The sequence below is a fragment of the Lolium rigidum genome, chromosome 3 (genome assembly GCF_022539505.1).
Source record: "Lolium rigidum isolate FL_2022 chromosome 3, APGP_CSIRO_Lrig_0.1, whole genome shotgun sequence".
Taxonomy (NCBI): domain Eukaryota; kingdom Viridiplantae; phylum Streptophyta; class Magnoliopsida; order Poales; family Poaceae; genus Lolium; species Lolium rigidum.
The window spans coordinates 266,573,897-266,591,880 of NC_061510.1; positions in this window are offsets into that span (position 1 = coordinate 266,573,897).

A 17,984-nucleotide genomic window follows, 5' to 3' on the forward strand; every position below is an offset into this window, starting at 1 on the left:
TCGGGGCATACGACGGCGTCATCCGTCTTGCCCGTGAACATCTTGGCCTTTCAGCAGCCCTTCTCAGAGCCAATATGCCGTTGCTGAGGCCCTTCTTTTCCTTCGTCCTGGCGACTACCGACGACACCGTCCCAAGTGGTGCGTCCCCGGCGACGGAGTTGCTGGAAAGGATGCGGAGCAGAGATCTGATGTGCGGTCCAGAAGGACTCGATTGATTTTCTTCTATATGTTTTGGGGTCCTTTTTGTAAAGTTGCAGGTCATATTAGTTATTGTCTAGTTCTTTTGGACCTCTATGTAATTTTTTGGACTAGTTTCCCTTTGCACCGATAAACTTGAATTTTGACAAGTTCACGGGAAAAAATTCCTTTGCACATATGGCCTATCATATATGAACATTCTTGAGATTTAAACTATATTTAATGGCCAGCACTTGCGCAAGGGGCTCGTCTAGTGCGCACTAGTTTCCATTAGCACCGATAAATTTGAATCTTGACAAGTTCTTGGAAGAAAAAATTGATTCACATATAGCCTATCATGTATGAACATTATTGGGATTCAGACTATACATAGATGGCCAACATGTGTGCAAGGGGGTCCTCTAATGTGCACTAGTTTCCATTAGCACTGATAAATTTGAATCTTTACAAGTTCTCGGAAAAAAATGCTTCACACATATGCCCTATCATGTATGAACATTATTGGGATTCATATTATATATAGATGGCCAACACTTGTGCAAGGGGGTCCTCTAATGTGCACTAGTTTGCATTAGCACCGATAAATTTGAATCTTGACAAGTTCTCGGGAAAAATTGCTTTACACATATGCCCTATCATGTATGAATGTTACTCGGATTCAAACTATATATAGATGGCCAATACTTGCGCAACGGGGTCCTCTAGTGTGCAATAGTTTCCATTAGCACTGATAAGCTTGAATTTTGACAATATATTCAAGAGACTTGTTTACACTAGTAAGGCATAATGGAAAGCAACAGTGAGCTTTTTAATGTGCAGTAGCTAGATTCCATTAGCACCGATAAACTTGAAATTTGACAAGTTCTCGAAAAAACTTGCTTCACGGTATAATATGGCATACCACATGTGTATAAACATTCTTGTGATTCAATCTATAGATGGTGGCAAACACACTTGCGCAAGGGTCGGGGTCCTCTAATGTGTGCAATATATATTAGTTTCGATTAGCATCGATAAAGTTGTATTTAATTTTGAAAGTTCTCAAAAAAACTTGCATATGGCCGATCATGTATGAACATTCATGGGATTCAAATTAAATGGCCAACAATTGCACATCAAGGGGGTCATCTATAAATATGTGCACTAGTGTACATTTAGCATTGGTAAACTTGAATATATATATATATATATATATATATATATATATATTTCGAAGAGTTCTCGAAAAAACTTGCTTCCCGATATATGGCCTATAGCAATATATATACCATGCATGCATATATTTGTATATATATTTGAACATATTAATTCTTGGGGATTTCAATCTCTCTCTCTCTCTCTCTCTCGATCTATCGTTGGTGGCCAGAACAACACACATATGCATGCACTTTATGCGCAAAGGCGCGGGTGCCTCTAATAATTCATGTGTGTGCGCATATTTGAACATATTCTTGGGGATTTCAATCTCTCTCTCTCGATCTATATATCATTGGTCGCCAAAAAACACACATATATACGCATGCACTATATGCACAAAGGCGCGGGTGCCTCTAATAATGTGTGTGCGCACTCGATCGATGATCCCTAAACCTTAAACCATAAAACCATAAAACTCTAATCCCTAATCCCTAAACACCCTAAACACCCTAAACACTAAACCCTAAACCCTAAACCCTAAAGACTAAACCCTAAACCCTAAACACTAAACCCTAAACACTAAATCCTAAACCCTAGACCCTAAACCCTAATTAACCCTAACCCTAACCCTAACCCTAATTAAACCCTACATATATAGGCCAACGACACTTAATTGCGCATCAAGCAGACGACCAACTAATTAGCGCTGATAAATTAATTAACTTGAATTTTGACAAGTTCTCTCGAATGAAAACACATTTGATTAAGTTGTCTCATAATATATATAATTAGTGTGCATGCGCGCATGGCATACCTTGCATATCATTCGTGCATATATTTCAATATATATTTAAACATATTCTTGGGGATATATATATATTTCAATCTCTCTCTCGATCTATATATCGTTGGTGGCCAAAAAAACACACTTATATATATATATATACGCATGCACTTTATGCGCAAAGGCGCGGGTGCCTCTAATAATGAGTGTGTGCACTCGATCGATGATCCCTAAACCTTAAACCCTAAAACCCTAATCCCTAATTATACCCTAAACGTACACCCTAAACACCCTAAACACTAAACCCTAAACCCTAGACCCTAAACCCTAAACACTACACCCTAAACCCTAAACCCTAAACCCTAACCCTAGACCCTAAACCCTAAACACTAAACCCTAAACCTAAACCCTAGACCCTAAACTCTAATTAACCCTAACCCTAACCCTAACCCTAAAACCCTAGCTAGCTAACCCTAAACCCTAATTAAACCCTACATATATAGGCCAACGATACTTAATTGCGCATCAAGCAGGCGACCAACTAATTAGCGCTGATAAATTAATTAATTTGAATTTGTTATCGCCAGATTTTGGCAAATCAGGAGATAGGCCGTAAGCGAGATGGGCTTGAAGGATATACGCGTGGAGGATCTCTGAAGCGGCCTTGCACGAGAGTTTGGGCTAAATTGCCCGTGTATCTGTAGTTTATTAGATCGTGTTTAGAATTAAAAGGTAGAGTTTGGCCCGTGCACGGTTATGTGCACGCTGGAATTAGGAAGTCCCCAGGACTATAAATATGTATCTAGGGTTTATGAAATAAACAACAATCACGTTCACAACAAACACAAACCAGGCGCATCGCCACCCCTTCCTTCGAGGGTTTCCTTCCGGGTAAGCATCATGCTGCCTAGATCGCATCTTGCGATCTAGGCGATACACGTTTATTCGTCTACCTTGTGCTACTCGTGCTTGAAGCGTTGTTGATGGCGAGTAGCACTACCTATCTTAGGTGTTTTGGGGCTTGCATTGATGCTTTTCTTATGCATATCCGCTTAGCAATGCCGTCCCTCGACACCTAGCTGCCCTTACGCCTATCCGGGGCGTAAGGGCAGCATCTTGCTTGTTCGATACTTAGTAGATCCGATCTGTTATAGTTGCTCCTTGTTCTTAAAGGATTAGTTTAATATCCGCATGATTAGGCCTTATCTTTGGGGTTGGAGGATCCGGTAGTGCGCTAGGTGTTGTTTACCGTTCCTATAAGGGATGTTCCGGGAATTGACGTAATGTTGGTTTTTAGGCCTCTTCTAGGGATAGTTTACATCATCTTTCGTATCTGCTAGGCCCAACTACGCGTAGGACGTTCCGGTTATGCGGTGAAAACCCTAAACTGTCGTAGATTGGTTTAGCTTTGTTTTGATCAAGCGGGATCCCCATGTCATTGCAAATCCAGCGTGAACCATGGGGCGATCGGCTCTTTGAGCCGATCCACGAGGCAACCCGAGAGCCGATAGGGCTCGTATTTAATGTTTACGTGTCTACCATGCGAGAACAATCGAAGCAATCTAACACCTTCCCGATCGGGTCTAGGTCGGGTGGCACGCCCTTGCAACCGCCGGGACGTGTGCGGGAAACTTGCGGAACGACGCAAGGTGCCGGGGTCCACTAAGCGGCCTTGGGAGCCTCCCGGCTCTTCGTGTTGCTTAACCACCGCTCGCCGGTGAGTTTTGGCAGGCAACACATTCTGGCACGCCCGGTGGGACAATCTTCGACAACATCCACGTCAACACCTGCGTCCGAGATGGCGGACGAACCGGTCAAGTACGAGGATCTCCCTGCGGAGCACAAGAAGAAGTGCGATGAGCTGAAGGCCATCTGTGAACCCGAACTCATCGGCTCCTTGGAGAAGACCCGTTCGCATGGCATCGGGGTCAAAGGAGACACGCGTCCGTTTCCTGGCGTCAACATGGTGGATCTTAGCCACTCCATAAGGTGCGAGCCAGGGTTCTCTTTTAGTGTCAACATGGCAAGGCTTGTGAGCCGCCATGGCGAAGATAAAGCAGAGAGCAGCCACTCCCATGGCAAGGATAAAGAGGAGGCCGATCCACGCGACCGGCCCCATGATGATGATAGACGATACCTAACCGAAGAGGAAGTGAGAAGCGTGCGGTATCAACGTCCACTCTCCGCGCATCTCCTTAACAAATATGAACAGCAGTACGACCGACGTCGGCGCTACGACGTAGATGATGAGAGACATCGTCGGTCTGATGTAGAGGACAGGAGGTATCGTCGGCATGAAAGAAACAACCACGGGTACGAGCTTCACGAGGGAGGGAGGTCAAGGGAGCAAGATGACATGGATAGGCATTGGGACTGTCCTTTCTTTAAACATTGTTGGGACTCAGGAATGAGCCGATTGCCAACAATCGAGAATTGCCCGGAATGCAGACATCAAAGGAAGAGGACAAACAAGGTTTCAGTGTTCGAGCGTCTAGAGCCTCTCCCACCTCAGAACAAACGAGCTGAGTCATCTCAAGAAGAAGACTTTGAGGAGTCAGATGGTGAAGAAGATAGGTATCACCGGCCAAGGTGGTGCCCTGATGGACTCAGCCATTCTCAGAAGCGTAGGGTGCAGCGGCTACGAAACCTGGAGGAAGCCGAGGCACAGTACCTGTACACGTTGAGAAAAGCACGGCCCGATCTGGCCGTGAAAATTCAGCAAAAGTTAGAGACGGAGACGCGCCCGCCAAAGAAAGTGTGGCGCCCTAAACAGACAAAAGCCGACGCAGAGGCATCGGCTGATACAAACATAGTGTCCATGATCCCGTCAGAGAGTTGTGGTCCAAGGCATGGTGAGCATACCTCGAGCGAGTCACGTAGCCATAATAAAGGACCAAGGAGTGGTAAACCCTCATTGAGCATTGCAATGAAAAAGAAGGCCGATTCTAGCAATCGGCCAATATTGTCCCCAACATATGCTTTGCCTGTGTTTAGCATTGACCTAGCAGGAGATGGAAAGCTGGGGTATGGGTTTACATCAGCTGACGAGTTAGAAGAGATTGATATTGGTCCTGGGGATAAGCCACGACCAACCTTTATCAGCAAAAAGTTAGATCCGCATCTGAGGGGCCCGATGATAGCCTTGTTGAAAGAATACCCAGATTGTTTCGCATGGGATTATACGGAGATGCCTGGGTTAGACAGGAGCATCATTGAGCATCGGCTCCCCTTGAAGAAAGGATTTCGGCCGTTCCAGCAGCGAGCGACAGATGAAGGCTGAAATCTTGGTAGAAGTCAAGAAGGAGATCCAGAAGATGTTGGACGCCGGATTCATCAGGCCGTGCAGGTACGCTGAATGGATTTCCAATGTAGTACCTGTGGAGAAAAAGGACGGCCGATGGCGCGTGGCCATAGATTTTCGGAACCTCAACAGTGCCACTCCAAAGGATGAATATCCGATGCCAGTAGCGGAGACCCTGATCAATGCAGCTGCTGGTCACAAAATTTTAAGCTTCATGGATGGCAATGCCGGCTACAACCAAATTTTCATGGCTCCAGAAGATATACACAAGACCGCATTCAGAGTGCCAGGCTCGGTGGGCTTGTTTGAATATGTAGTCATGACGTTTGGGCTGAAGAATGCCGGCGCCACATATCAAAGAGCCATGAATTACATTTTTCATGATTTAATCGGCAAATTGGTAGAAATTTACATTGACGACGTGGTAGTGAAGTCTGTTTCAACGAGCGGACATTTAGAAGATTTGCGACACGTCCTAGACCGAACGAGGAAATTCGGACTAAGAATGAATCCGAAAAAGTGTGCCTTTGGTGTGACGGCCGGTCAGTTCCTGGGTTTCTTGGTTCATGAACGTGGAATTGAGATCGGCCTGAAAAGTCAAGAGGCAGTGCGAACGATGAAGCCACCCACCACGAAGAAGGAGCTCCAATGTCTCATCGGCAAAATTAATTTCGTCAGAAGGTTTATCTCCAACTTGTTAGGAAGAATTGAGCCGTTCATGGGATTGGTTAAGATCAAGTCTGATGAGGAGTTTCGCTGGGGGGCAGAGCAACAACAGGTATTTGACGATATTAAGGAATACCTAACAAAGCCACCTGTGTTAGTTCCGCCGCAGCAAGACAGGCCGTTCTACATTTACTTATCAGTGGCTGACACGTCCATCGCATCGGTGGTGGTACAGGTTTATGATGGTCTGGAAAAAGTGGTTTTCTACCTCAGCAGAAGGATGTTGGATGCAGAAACAAGGTACCATGAAATTGAGAAGTTATGCCTCTGTCTATTTTTTACCTGCACCAAGATCCAACACATCCTGCTGTCCGCAGAAATCATCGTCATATGCAAATCGGATGTCATCAAACATATGTTGTCGGCTCCTGTATTGAAAGGCCAACTTGGCAAATGGATGTTTGCATTATCGGAATTTGAGATCCGGTATCAACCTGCGAAAGCAGTTAAGGGACAAGCGTTAGCCGATCTTATAGCTGAAAGAATAAACACGGACGTATCAGCACTATCTGTGCGTACCTGGGCCATGTTCTTCGATGGATCTGTCTGCGAAAATGGTTGCGGCATCGGCGTGCTACTCGTGTCGCCTCGGGGGCAACATATTCCTTCTCTATCGAGTTGTCTATCCCCTGCACCAACAATGTTGCTGAGTATGAAGCGATCTGCAAGGGAATGAAGTTGCTCTTGGAAGCTGGGGTAGAAGCAGTGGAGATTTTTGGTGACTCCAAATTGGTGATCTCTCAACTCACGGAGGAATATAAGTGCGAGAGCGAGTCACTCTTCCCATTATGGGTACAATGCCATGAGCTGATGGCACAATTCAGGTATATAAGCTTCAATTGGATCCCAAGGTCGCAAAATACTGAGGCAAACGACCTCGCACAGACGGCGTCAGGATACGGGGATGTAGCGAGATGGAGCCGATTTTCAGGTGCAGTTCATGGAACCAGATGATTGGAGAGCCGATATCTTAAATTACTTGAAAGATCCGGCTCGGGGGGCACCTAAACGGGTAAGATACAGGGCCATGAAGTACGTACTGATTGGCGATGACATGTTCTACAGGACATTGGAAGGATTGCTTCTCAAATGTTTGGGACCAGCCGAGTCCAATCGGCTCTTGCACGAGGTGCATGAAGGTGCTTGTGGAACTCACCAGTCGGCTCATAAGATGAAGTGGCTGATCAGGCGCTCGGGATTTTATTGGCCCACCATGCTGGAAGATTTTTTCCAGTATTATAAAGGGTGTCAAGCATGCCAGAGGTTTGTGATGAGGACATCCCATCTCTTGATACAGCCACTGTACCTACAGCCACACAATTACAAGGACCAATCACTCGAGCTCGTGCCAAACAACTTAACTATCAGGTACTTTCGTTTCTTGGAACTATTCCTCACATACATGAGAATATGATGCTGCCTAAATCAGATATGTTTGTTACTCTTAGGAATGATGGACCAAGCATGGATGAGGAGGACAAGCATTGGAGCATGATCACGCGTGGAGGAGATGGCAGCAAGCGTTTGAGGATTGAAGATGACGCCGCAAGTGGAGATTTCAGAACTTTGAAGCCACCATAAGAAGAGATGAAGACATGGACGAAATATAGAGTTTCCCACTTCATAATTTCGTCCATAGCATGTTATGGTGCTGCGTCACCTTTAGTTTTGGGCCAGGCCCATGTCATTTTCGCAGGAATTAAGTCAGCCACTTTTTAGAGTCCGTATTGAAGGGGGAAAGGCCTTCTAGGGTTTGGCTCGACCACCATACGTATGGTTGGCCGAAACCCCACCTTTTCGTCCTTTAAATACCCCCATAGCCGTCACGTTTAGACTGGGATTTTGATTAGACTAAAAGTTAGCCATTGCTGCAACTCTCGTGTACTTCTTTTGAGGCCAACGCCCGTAACAAGACCGACTATTCGGAATCCCACCTTATTCAATAAAGCTTTCATCTTTCATCCGCAATATTCTGATTGCAATATTAGTTCTTACTTGTTCTCGATTTCAGGTAGGAATTAAGACCCTCGCTGGTCAGGCTGATCGTGCATCCGCAAGATCAGTAACATTGTCCTAGCGATTGCATTGGCGCACGAGCTTTGCACGTGTAGTCGGATCGTCAAGCACGAACTCCACCAACAAATCGACGCTATCATACTCTCATCGAAAGATCGGCCACCTTTGCCCTATCAAGTGGTATCGGATTTCAGGTTGCTCGGTGAGATTTTACTGTTTTCGTAGTGTAGATTGCATCTGCCATCATACCCAAAAACCACGAAAAAGCCAAAAATACTGTTAGGGTTTTTAGATCAAAGTCCCATAAACCCTCGCCACGTCTTGCATTGTCTTTTCAGTTTTGCATAGTTGAATTTGTGTCCGCATCTTCGTGTCGAGTTGCTGGTCTTAGCGTCTAGTTCCTTTAGAGTTTCGAGTTCCGGTCATATTAGTCACGCCGCCGCCGCCACTCGCACCATACGCAGATCACCGCCACCACCACCACCATATACTTCCGCCACTGCCATATACACCCTGCCATATACTTCCGCCACTGCCATATACACCCTGCCATCTACTTCCGCCACTGCCATATACACCCTGCCACATACATCCGTATCCACCATATACCCTGTGTCCTACCGCGACACGGATTCGTGTTGTTTCTCTGCCGCGACAGAGCTCGTGTAGAATTAGGTTTTATTGTTTTTCCTTCTCAGCTGTTACCTTCTAATATCATCTTGCGCTGCAGAAAAATTTCCGTGAGATAAGTTTCGGCCGCCAGTAAAGAATTGGAAGGAGAGCAAAAAAAAAAAAAAAAAAAATCTGGCTACATTGGTTTTTCACTTTGGCGATCACTTTTCGCCACTGGCCGTTATAGCGACATTTTTTGGCGCCTGCGCGCTTTCCGGAGCACCTCCGAAATTTCGACAAAAAATTTTCTGAGGCTATACTGTTTTTAGACCTTGGGGATCAGTTTGAGACACTTGCCATCATAGTGATTTTTCACACCTCGCGTCGCCACCTCATCGCCACCTCATCGCTGCTAGTTGCTTGTGTGCCGCGCCGTGACCTCGCTCGTGTTCTAGGCTCGCGTCTCTAGTACGGTCTAGCCTAGGACCAAGCACGATACCGTTGTTGAGCATACTTTCAATATTGCATTGATGTTTTGACAATTGCTGTTTTGCTACCATATTAGCCTTCCTACAGCTCTACATATTGTCTCCACGTGCACTGTGTCGACACCTGGTAATCGCTTTGGCAATCTTTGGAGACGCTGATCCTTGCTGGTTGTTACATCACCTTCCTCCCGTTTGGTAAGAACTTGTAAGAGCTTTGTATTTTGCTTGACGAATTGCGCGTGAACCACCATATTCCGTAGTTTGTAGGCATATACATTTGTGCTTGTTGTGTACTAACCATGTCAGGACCAGTTGATCCGACCGCTGTTGACCCGGCCAAGATGACGCCTGAGCAGTTGCATGCTCACTTCACCCACCTTTTGGGCGGGCATGCTCGCGACACCGATGCGCGCATTGATGACGTGGATGCCAAACTCACCGACGCGCTGGACAAACTGGATGGCCTCGAGGCAGCTTTCAACTCCAAGCTCGACGCCAAGTTCCAGGAGCTTTTGACTCGGTTGCCGCCGCCTCGCGCCAACGTGCAACGCCGCGCGCGCCGCGTTCCTCGTGCGGACGTTCCTGGAGGTACCGCTCCTGCTGCAGCAGCCGCAAATGACGCGCCTTCTGATGAAGGCTACGAAGATTATGAAGGGGACGCGGACGAGCAAGTAGATGAGAACGTACTGGAGGACGAGGAAGTCCAACAACCTGCACCTGGTCGTCCACGGCAGCTGAACCGCCACGCTCGACCACCTCCACGCCCGGTACGTAATGATGATGATCATGTTGCTAAACTGAAGCTGAATATTCCGCCATTTGAGGGTAGATATAATCCCGATGCATATCTTACATGGGAATTGGAAGTAGAACAACGCTTTGCATGTTTAAAATACCCCGATCACTTGCGTGTTAGTGCTGCTACTTGTGAGTTCACAGATTTTGCATCTATTTGGTGGTCTGAATATTGTAGAACACATGCAGCAAATATTCCAACTACTTGGACTGGGTTAAAACTTGCTATGCGTACTCGTTTTGTTCCTCCACATTATCAACGTGATTTGCTGAAAAAATTGTCTCGCTTAGAACAAGGAAAAAATTCTGTAGAAGACTATTATCAAGAATTGCAAACCGGCATGATTCGTCTGTGGTATTGTAGAGGATAATGAGGCTATGCTTGCTCGTTTCTTTGGTGGTTTGAATAAAGAGATTCAGCATATTTTAGATTATAAGGAGTACAACACTATTACTCGCTTGTTTCATCTTGCTTGCAAAGCTGAACGTGAAGTGCAGGATCGTCAACCACCATGGAGAAGAACTAACGTTTCTGCAGGTCGTCCATCGTCGTGGTCTCCGCGACAATCAGCGCCACAATCTCGTGGTACTGCACCAGCACCTACTACCTCCAAGTACACCGCGCCCGCATCACGAGCACCTCCCTGCCTCTACACCAACACCATCGGCTGGTCCTCCTCGGAGTTCATCTTCCATGGCCTCCACGGGAAGACGCGCGACATTCAATGTCGCAAATGCTTGGGATTTGGTTACATAGAGAGAGAATGCAGAACCAAGCGTGTGATGTTGGTGCGTGAAGATGGAGAATATGATTCTGCAAGTGACTTTGATGAAGATACATTGGCCCTTATTGCTGCACGTGATGGTGCCAACTCTGATTCTGAGAGAGAGATGGAGGTAATGGAAGGTGACACTGCTGATCAGTACAGGAGCTTAGTTGCACAGCGTGTGTTGAGCGTGCAATTGAGCAAAGCTGAGCATGATCAACGCCACAATCTGTTCCAAACAAGAGGTGTTGTAAAAGAGCGAGCTATACGGATCATCATTGATGGAGGGAGTTGCAATAATCTGGCCAGCGTTGACATGGTGGAGAAGCTTTCTCTTCCTACAAGACAGCGCACACATCCATACTACATACAATGGTTTGAGAGCTCTCGGAAGCTCAAGGTAACAAGAACTACACGTGTGCATTTTACTATTGGTACATATTCTGATTTTGTGGATTGTGATGTTGTACCTATGCAAGCTTGTTCTTTGTTACTTGGTAGACCTTGGCAATTTGATAGAGAATCTGTTCATAATGGTAAAACTAATCAGTATTCTCTTATGCATGATGGAAAGAAAATTGGTCTCAAACCTATGACTCCTGAACAAATACTAAAAGATGATCTTGCTAGAGCTAGTAGAGTAAAAAACGAGGAGAAACTTAAGAGTGAGAATCGGATTGTTGCTGCAGATTTTGTTCCACATAAGACTAATACTAAATCTGATTCGAACCATGCTACTGAAATTCGTTTGAAAAATCCTTGTTTGCTTGCTAGCAAATCTGATATTGCTGAACTTGATGTGGAAACTACTCAATGCTATGCTATCATTTGCAAAGAAGTTCTGTTTTCATTTGAGGATATGCCTCCTTCTTTTCCACCTGCGGTTGCTAACCTTTTGCGGGAATTCATTGATGTGTTCCCACAAGATGTTCCCCCTGGACTACCACCTATCCGTGGCATAGAACACCAGATTGACTTGATTCCAGGAGCGTCGCTGCCCAACCGTGCACCATACCGTACCAATCCTGAAGAGACGAAAGAGATTCAGCGACAAATTCAGGTTCTCCAAGATAAAGGTTACATTCGTGAGTCTCTTAGCCCATGTGCTGTTTGATGAGGTCTAAGACCCCTTTTGTGGCCCGATCTTGCGGTTGACCCGAAATCCAAAGAGGGATGAGAGGGAGAGCGCGAAGAACACGATGAACACAAAGAACACGAGGAACTCACGCACGCACACCAACCCGATACAATCGATACTTACCCCCGTGGCTCGATGGACCACGCCAATAGAATCAACCCGGGAGAGACGCGCGGTAGAATCCCGGAGTGAGAGATCGGTGAGGGAGATGAATCTAGGAGTGGGAGAGAGAGTGGGTAGCACTAGAATCTCACACACCAAATCCAATCATCCAACAAGGGTAGCCTTGATACAAAGGGGAAGAAACCCTAGGGAGACAAAGCTCATCTTCATGTTTAAGCTATCATCTTGTCTAACCCTAATTGGGGGAGAGGGATGAGCTATATATAGGCCCAGATCCGTCCAGGGGTAAAAGGGGCATTACAATAAAGTATTGGTGACCATAGATGCTAAATAGACGGCTGGGATGAAGTCAACTCGGGAGGGGCCGGCAGTGCCGGTCAGGATCCGACGGCAGTGCCGGCCTGGGTCTTCGAGGCGTCATCAGCAGGTGGGGCCGGCAGTGCCGGCGTCTGGGGGCCGGCAGTGCCGGGGTGAGCAGGCCGGCAGTGCCGGCGTCCTGAGGCCGGCAGTGCCGGAGTGTTGAAGCAGGCGGCTGGTGCCCTTCTCCTCCTCCTTCTTCTTCTCTTCGTCTTCTTCTCTCTTCCTTGCACCATGGGAGTTCCTTCTCTCTTGGTCCTTGTCGACGTCGGCACCTTTACATATATGGCGGGGGTTTGTGTTGTTGGTCCACTTGGGGGACTCCTTGACCATGGTGTAGCGTCGACGATAGGCGGGGCTGCACTTGACGGTCTTGAGGTGGAGGTGTCCGAAAGCCACCCCACATCATCCCCGCCCCTTGGGGAAGAGTCGTCCTCGACTCTTGTTCCTCCTCATCTCCATGATGTGGCGAGAGGTCCGAAATGATAGTTGCCCTTGTATCCTTAGGGATGTTCGTCGTGGTGCGGGCGTCCTTGTTGTAGTCCATGACGGTTCTCCCATGAAGTTGTGGAGGGCAAAAGTCGCGGTGGAAGAAGAGCTTGGGGAAAAACAACTTGCAAATGGAAAGCTTGTGGATGCCAATTTGGTGGTCGGCGAACAAGAGGCTCTCAAGCAAATACGAAGCATCAAGTCGTTTCTCCAAGAGGCATTTGGCCAAAATGGGAACCAAAAGAGTGTCGATGTATCCAAAATGTGGTAGGGCAAAAATTTGTGCATGTAAGAGTTGTAAGGTGTCAAAAATGGGGATTGTGGTATTGTCCCAAACAAATGGAACAATCAAAAGGCAAGTATCGGCGGCAAAATTGTTATGTGCAATGGCAAAGCGATGGAGACTTTTAGCTTGGGAAAGTATGGTTGGCGTGAGCCAAGTATGGGTATCCTCAAGTGTCGAAGAATCCAATGCAAATGCCATAGGTGAAATGAGAAATCCGAAGAAGAGCAACTTTTTGTGTGACATGTGGCACAAGATGCATAAGGTGTCTCTCACATGTATGACATGGTCCTTGAGAATCTTGGAGTGTATGATGATATCATCAAGACATACAACAACCATTGTGCCAACAAGATGTGTCAAGATATGTTGCATAAGAAGCAAAAGAGGTGACGAGGCATTGGTCCAAACCGGAAGCTCGACAAGACAAGCCGGAAACACATGAGGGCGAAGGCGTTTGGGAACATACCCTTTGGCTTGAATCCCGTGGGTTGGATCATGTATCTCGTCCGTGTTGGGGTAGCTCTCAATTGCGCGTTTCGTGAGCTCATGCTCCGTAGCGGTGGAAGTTGTCATGCGGGTACCTATACACACAATAGAGAGAACAAAAAGCGTGTGTGCATGGTAGAGGAACACATCATCCATCATGATGTTCCATGACTTGTGCACATCACCATTAGTGTCAATCAAGATAGTATGAAATGCATGGCGATGGTGCATATGGCAAGAAGGTGCGTTCATGGCATGTGGTAACTCATGATCATCAAAAAGTGAGAAGGCTATGGGGGCCATCTCGTGGACAATGAAATAAGCATTCTTGCATACCAAGCATAAGAAAGAGCAATTGTTCGCAATCTTGGATGCAAGGATCATGGAATAGTGTAAACATGTGGGGCAAAGCATGCGTAAGCTAATGTCATCCTTGTCATTATCATTGCAAGCAATACATGGTAAAGAGCAAGTGGTCGACATATTGCAAGCAATGGTGGAAAAATTTAAGCTCTCATAGCATGGCATGGTCATGTTATCACAAGCATTCACTTCCACATGATCAACAATGTTATCAAGCAAAGAATCGCATGGGAAAATGAAAGTAGCATGTGACGTAGCAAATGTATCATCAAGATCATGCATGCACTCATAAGTCATCATGTCCACTAGTGGGATCATGGCATCATCAACACCTATGTTGTTACCTTTGTAGGCCGACTCATGTGAAGTAGGTGTTGTGGAAGTAGGAGGATCCATGTGGTCGACATGTCCATCTTGGAGCAAGCATGGTGAGATATCATCATCTTCATGCACCATGTACATCGTCTCCATGAGCGGGAACTCGTCCTCCGTGGAACCTAGTGCAACATAAGAAGACACAAACGAGGGAGAGGTTAATATGTTAGCAAATACGGTGTCCTCCATGGACCTATCATCTACCTCTCTCAACTCACTTTGTGTATCACTCATGTCCTCCAAATGGAAGCACTCAAACTCACATATGGGGTGGAAGTCACTCAACTCACTATCACTCTCACTCAAGTGGGCTAAGTGGCTCTCATGCTCACATGGGATTGGTACCAACTCATCAATGAAGCATAGGGGAGTAGGCTCGACTTTCTCATCTCCATGCGCCTCCTTGGTTGAAGGGAAATTCCCATGCTCAACCATCTCAACTCCATGCGCCTCCGTAGGTGAAGGGAGAATCCCATGCTCACCATGCTCAACTCCCTCGCCTCCTAAGTCGTCCTCAAGTGGTGGCATCTTGGAGACTTGTGTATTGAGCTTGTCGAAGTAGAGCTTCTTGGCGCTTGGCGTTGTGCATTGCCATGCCATGTGACCCTTTGCCTTGCACACCTCACATAGGAGATTGGGACATTCCCGTGGAGGGTGGCCTTGTTGCTTGCACTTGTAGCATCGGAGTCCATAGGCATGTGACGAGGTAGGGGCCATTGTGGTGGTGGCACAAGAGGTGGAAGTCGCCTCATGAGGAAGGTATGCGCGATGTGCACTTGCCGTCTTTGTAGTGGTGGACACCCTATGATGGTGTTTGTCGCCTTCATGTCGAGGCTCTCGTCGTCGTGCTTCATCACCATGTCTTGATGAGTGTCGTCGAAGATCCTTGGGGGATGTTGGTCGATGGCGATCATGAAGTGGCTTGTGGCGGTGAAGCTCATGTGGTGACGTATGTCGATGTAGACCATGAGGTGGTAGTGGTCGACGACTATCATGAGATGGTGTGAGTCGATGACGGTCCTTGCCATGCCGAGATGATGGCTCATGCGACTTGGCATGTTGCTTGCGGCGCCTTGTGGAGCTTGAAGAAGAGTGTCGATGACGCTCATGATGGGGGCGCTCTTGATGCTCCATATGGTGTACTTGAAGTCGACGATCTTGTGCATAAGCACTCTCATGGTGGCGCCTTGTGGAGCTCGTAGACGAGTGTCGATGACGATCATGATGAGGACGCTCTTGATGCTCCATATGATGAACTCGCCGTAGATGATCATGTGCATAAGCACTCTCATGGTGGCGCCTCGTGGAGCTCGAAGAAGTGTGTCGATGGCGATCATTTTGGGGACGCTCTTGATGATCCATATGATGGTGCCATCGTGGAGGTCCTCTATCTTCATATGTAGCTCCATTGGCCAAGTAGGGGTACGTGGGAGCATCGTCGTTGCTCATGGTGGAGTCGAGGAGAGGCTCGGTCACGGTGTCGATGTCGTAGGCGTGGCGTTGCTCCACCATGTCATCCATGCTTGGTGAGCCATTGTCGATGTAGAGCTCGTCGAAGTCGTCCGCAAGGTGGTGCTCCACCATGTCGTCCATGTCGATGATGCTTGAGGAGCCATGGTCGTTGTCGAGCTCCTCGATGTCGGACATGTCGATGATGCTTGCGGAGCCATAGTCGGAGTAGAGCTCCACATGTTCCTCCACATCCGCGGTGCTTGAAGAGGAATCCTCCTCGAAGTGCTCCGTGTACTCCTCCGTATCTTCATCTTCGCTATCCATGTTAGCACGATGGTATCTATATGGTGTATGTTAGTGGAAGAACACTACCTCGCAATCTTACCGTGGTATGACAAGATTGAGGTGATCCAACAAACCGAGAGTTAGAACAATTGTATCGGGCACTCACACAAAGACACACGCAAAAGCTAGCAAATATGGTGGTAGGTGAGTGTGGTGGAAAGCCAAAAGACGAAATCCGAAATCAAGTTTGTTGTTAAGAGTGGGTGAAGTCCAACGAAATTAAATGTCCAAATGGTGATCACGAAAACACGGAAAAGTTGTGGAACACACACACGAGATAAGCGGGGTTAGTGCAACCAAAAGTGAGCGGAAAAGTGTATGAAGCCCTTAAGCAAGGGTGCTCGATGTCACACTAACACAAGAAGAGATCAAAGCTTTGGTTGCAACGAAGAGACAACAAGATTTGCACGCGGCCTCTCTTCTCGTTTTCTCTCTTTTGCTTAAAAGTTTTTCCCTCTTTTGTATTTGGTGGCACTTGCACTCTTTTGTATCTATGGTGGCGCTTTGTACACTTTGGTATGTATGATGGCACTATGCACACTTGTGCTCTTTTTGTATTTTGGCGGCTTTTTCTCGCACTATGTTAGCGTTAGCTCGCTTTTGCTATCTTGCCACACGAGTTTTGCTTAGAAGCTTTACTCCACACGACACACACACCTCACAATCGGGGCCACGTGCAATGTCTCGCAACACTCGATAAGCAATGCTCGATAGGATAGATCGCAAAGGAAGAGGGGCTACAAGGTGGGGAGCAAGTTATACCTATATGAAAATGTTAGGCGGTGTCGGAACACACAACTTGCGATGATGGCGGCGACGGTGTCGTAGTTGCACCGGAGTCCGGGGTGCCGAAGGTGTCGCCGCGGTGTTGATGTAGACGCGGAAGCTTGTTGGACAAACCTTGCACTCCGAAACGGAAACCGGGCAAATTAAGTCAATGCCCGAAAATTTGGGTCGCGGCGAGCGATCGAAGGTGTCAAAATTTCGGAGTCGGAAAATTTCGGAAATGGTGTCTAAATTAGAGTCAAAATGAAAAGGGATAACTGTGAAAGTTTGGAGTCAAACGGGCGCCGGAAAGTTGTCAAAATTTGGGGCAAAAAGATGGGTCAGAATTAGACGAAACTTGAGCAGCACATGCGCAGAAGTATACAGGGGCGGCAGTGCCGGTATTTTTCCAGCGGCAGTGCCGTGGTGCTGCAGCCGGTAGTGCCGGTCAGATCGGCCCGGCAGTGCCGGTTCAGAATTTTCTTGCGCGAGTGGAGCTAGATGGAGGATGGCTGATGCTGGTGTTGCTGCGCGCGTGGAGCGATTGATGCGGAGGCTGCTGCTGCGCTGCGTGGTGGGAGCTGTGTGCGCGCGCTGCTGGTGGAGGAATCAGAGGCGCGGGCGCGGCCGGCTTGGTTGCTGGCGGCTCGGGATCGAGCGGGAGCTGGGCTGCTTTGCTGCGCGTGGGGGCAGATGGAGGCGGGCGTGGTGTGGCTGGCAGGAGCGGCGAGCTGGTGGCCTGGGGCGGTCGGCGGCCAGGGGAGATCAAGGTGCAGGCGAGGCGCGGTGGTTTGGCTGGCGCGTGGTGCTCGCGAACGAGCGCGTGTAGGGAGCGGATCGAGGGCGGGGCAAGCGGCGGCCAGCGGCGGTTGGTGCGGCTCGGGGCTGAAGGCGCGAGCGCGCGTGGTCTGCGGCGAGCGGAGTGGAGGTGAGGCCTGGCTGCTGTCGGCTGTGAGCGGAAGGCGACCAGGGGCGCGCGAG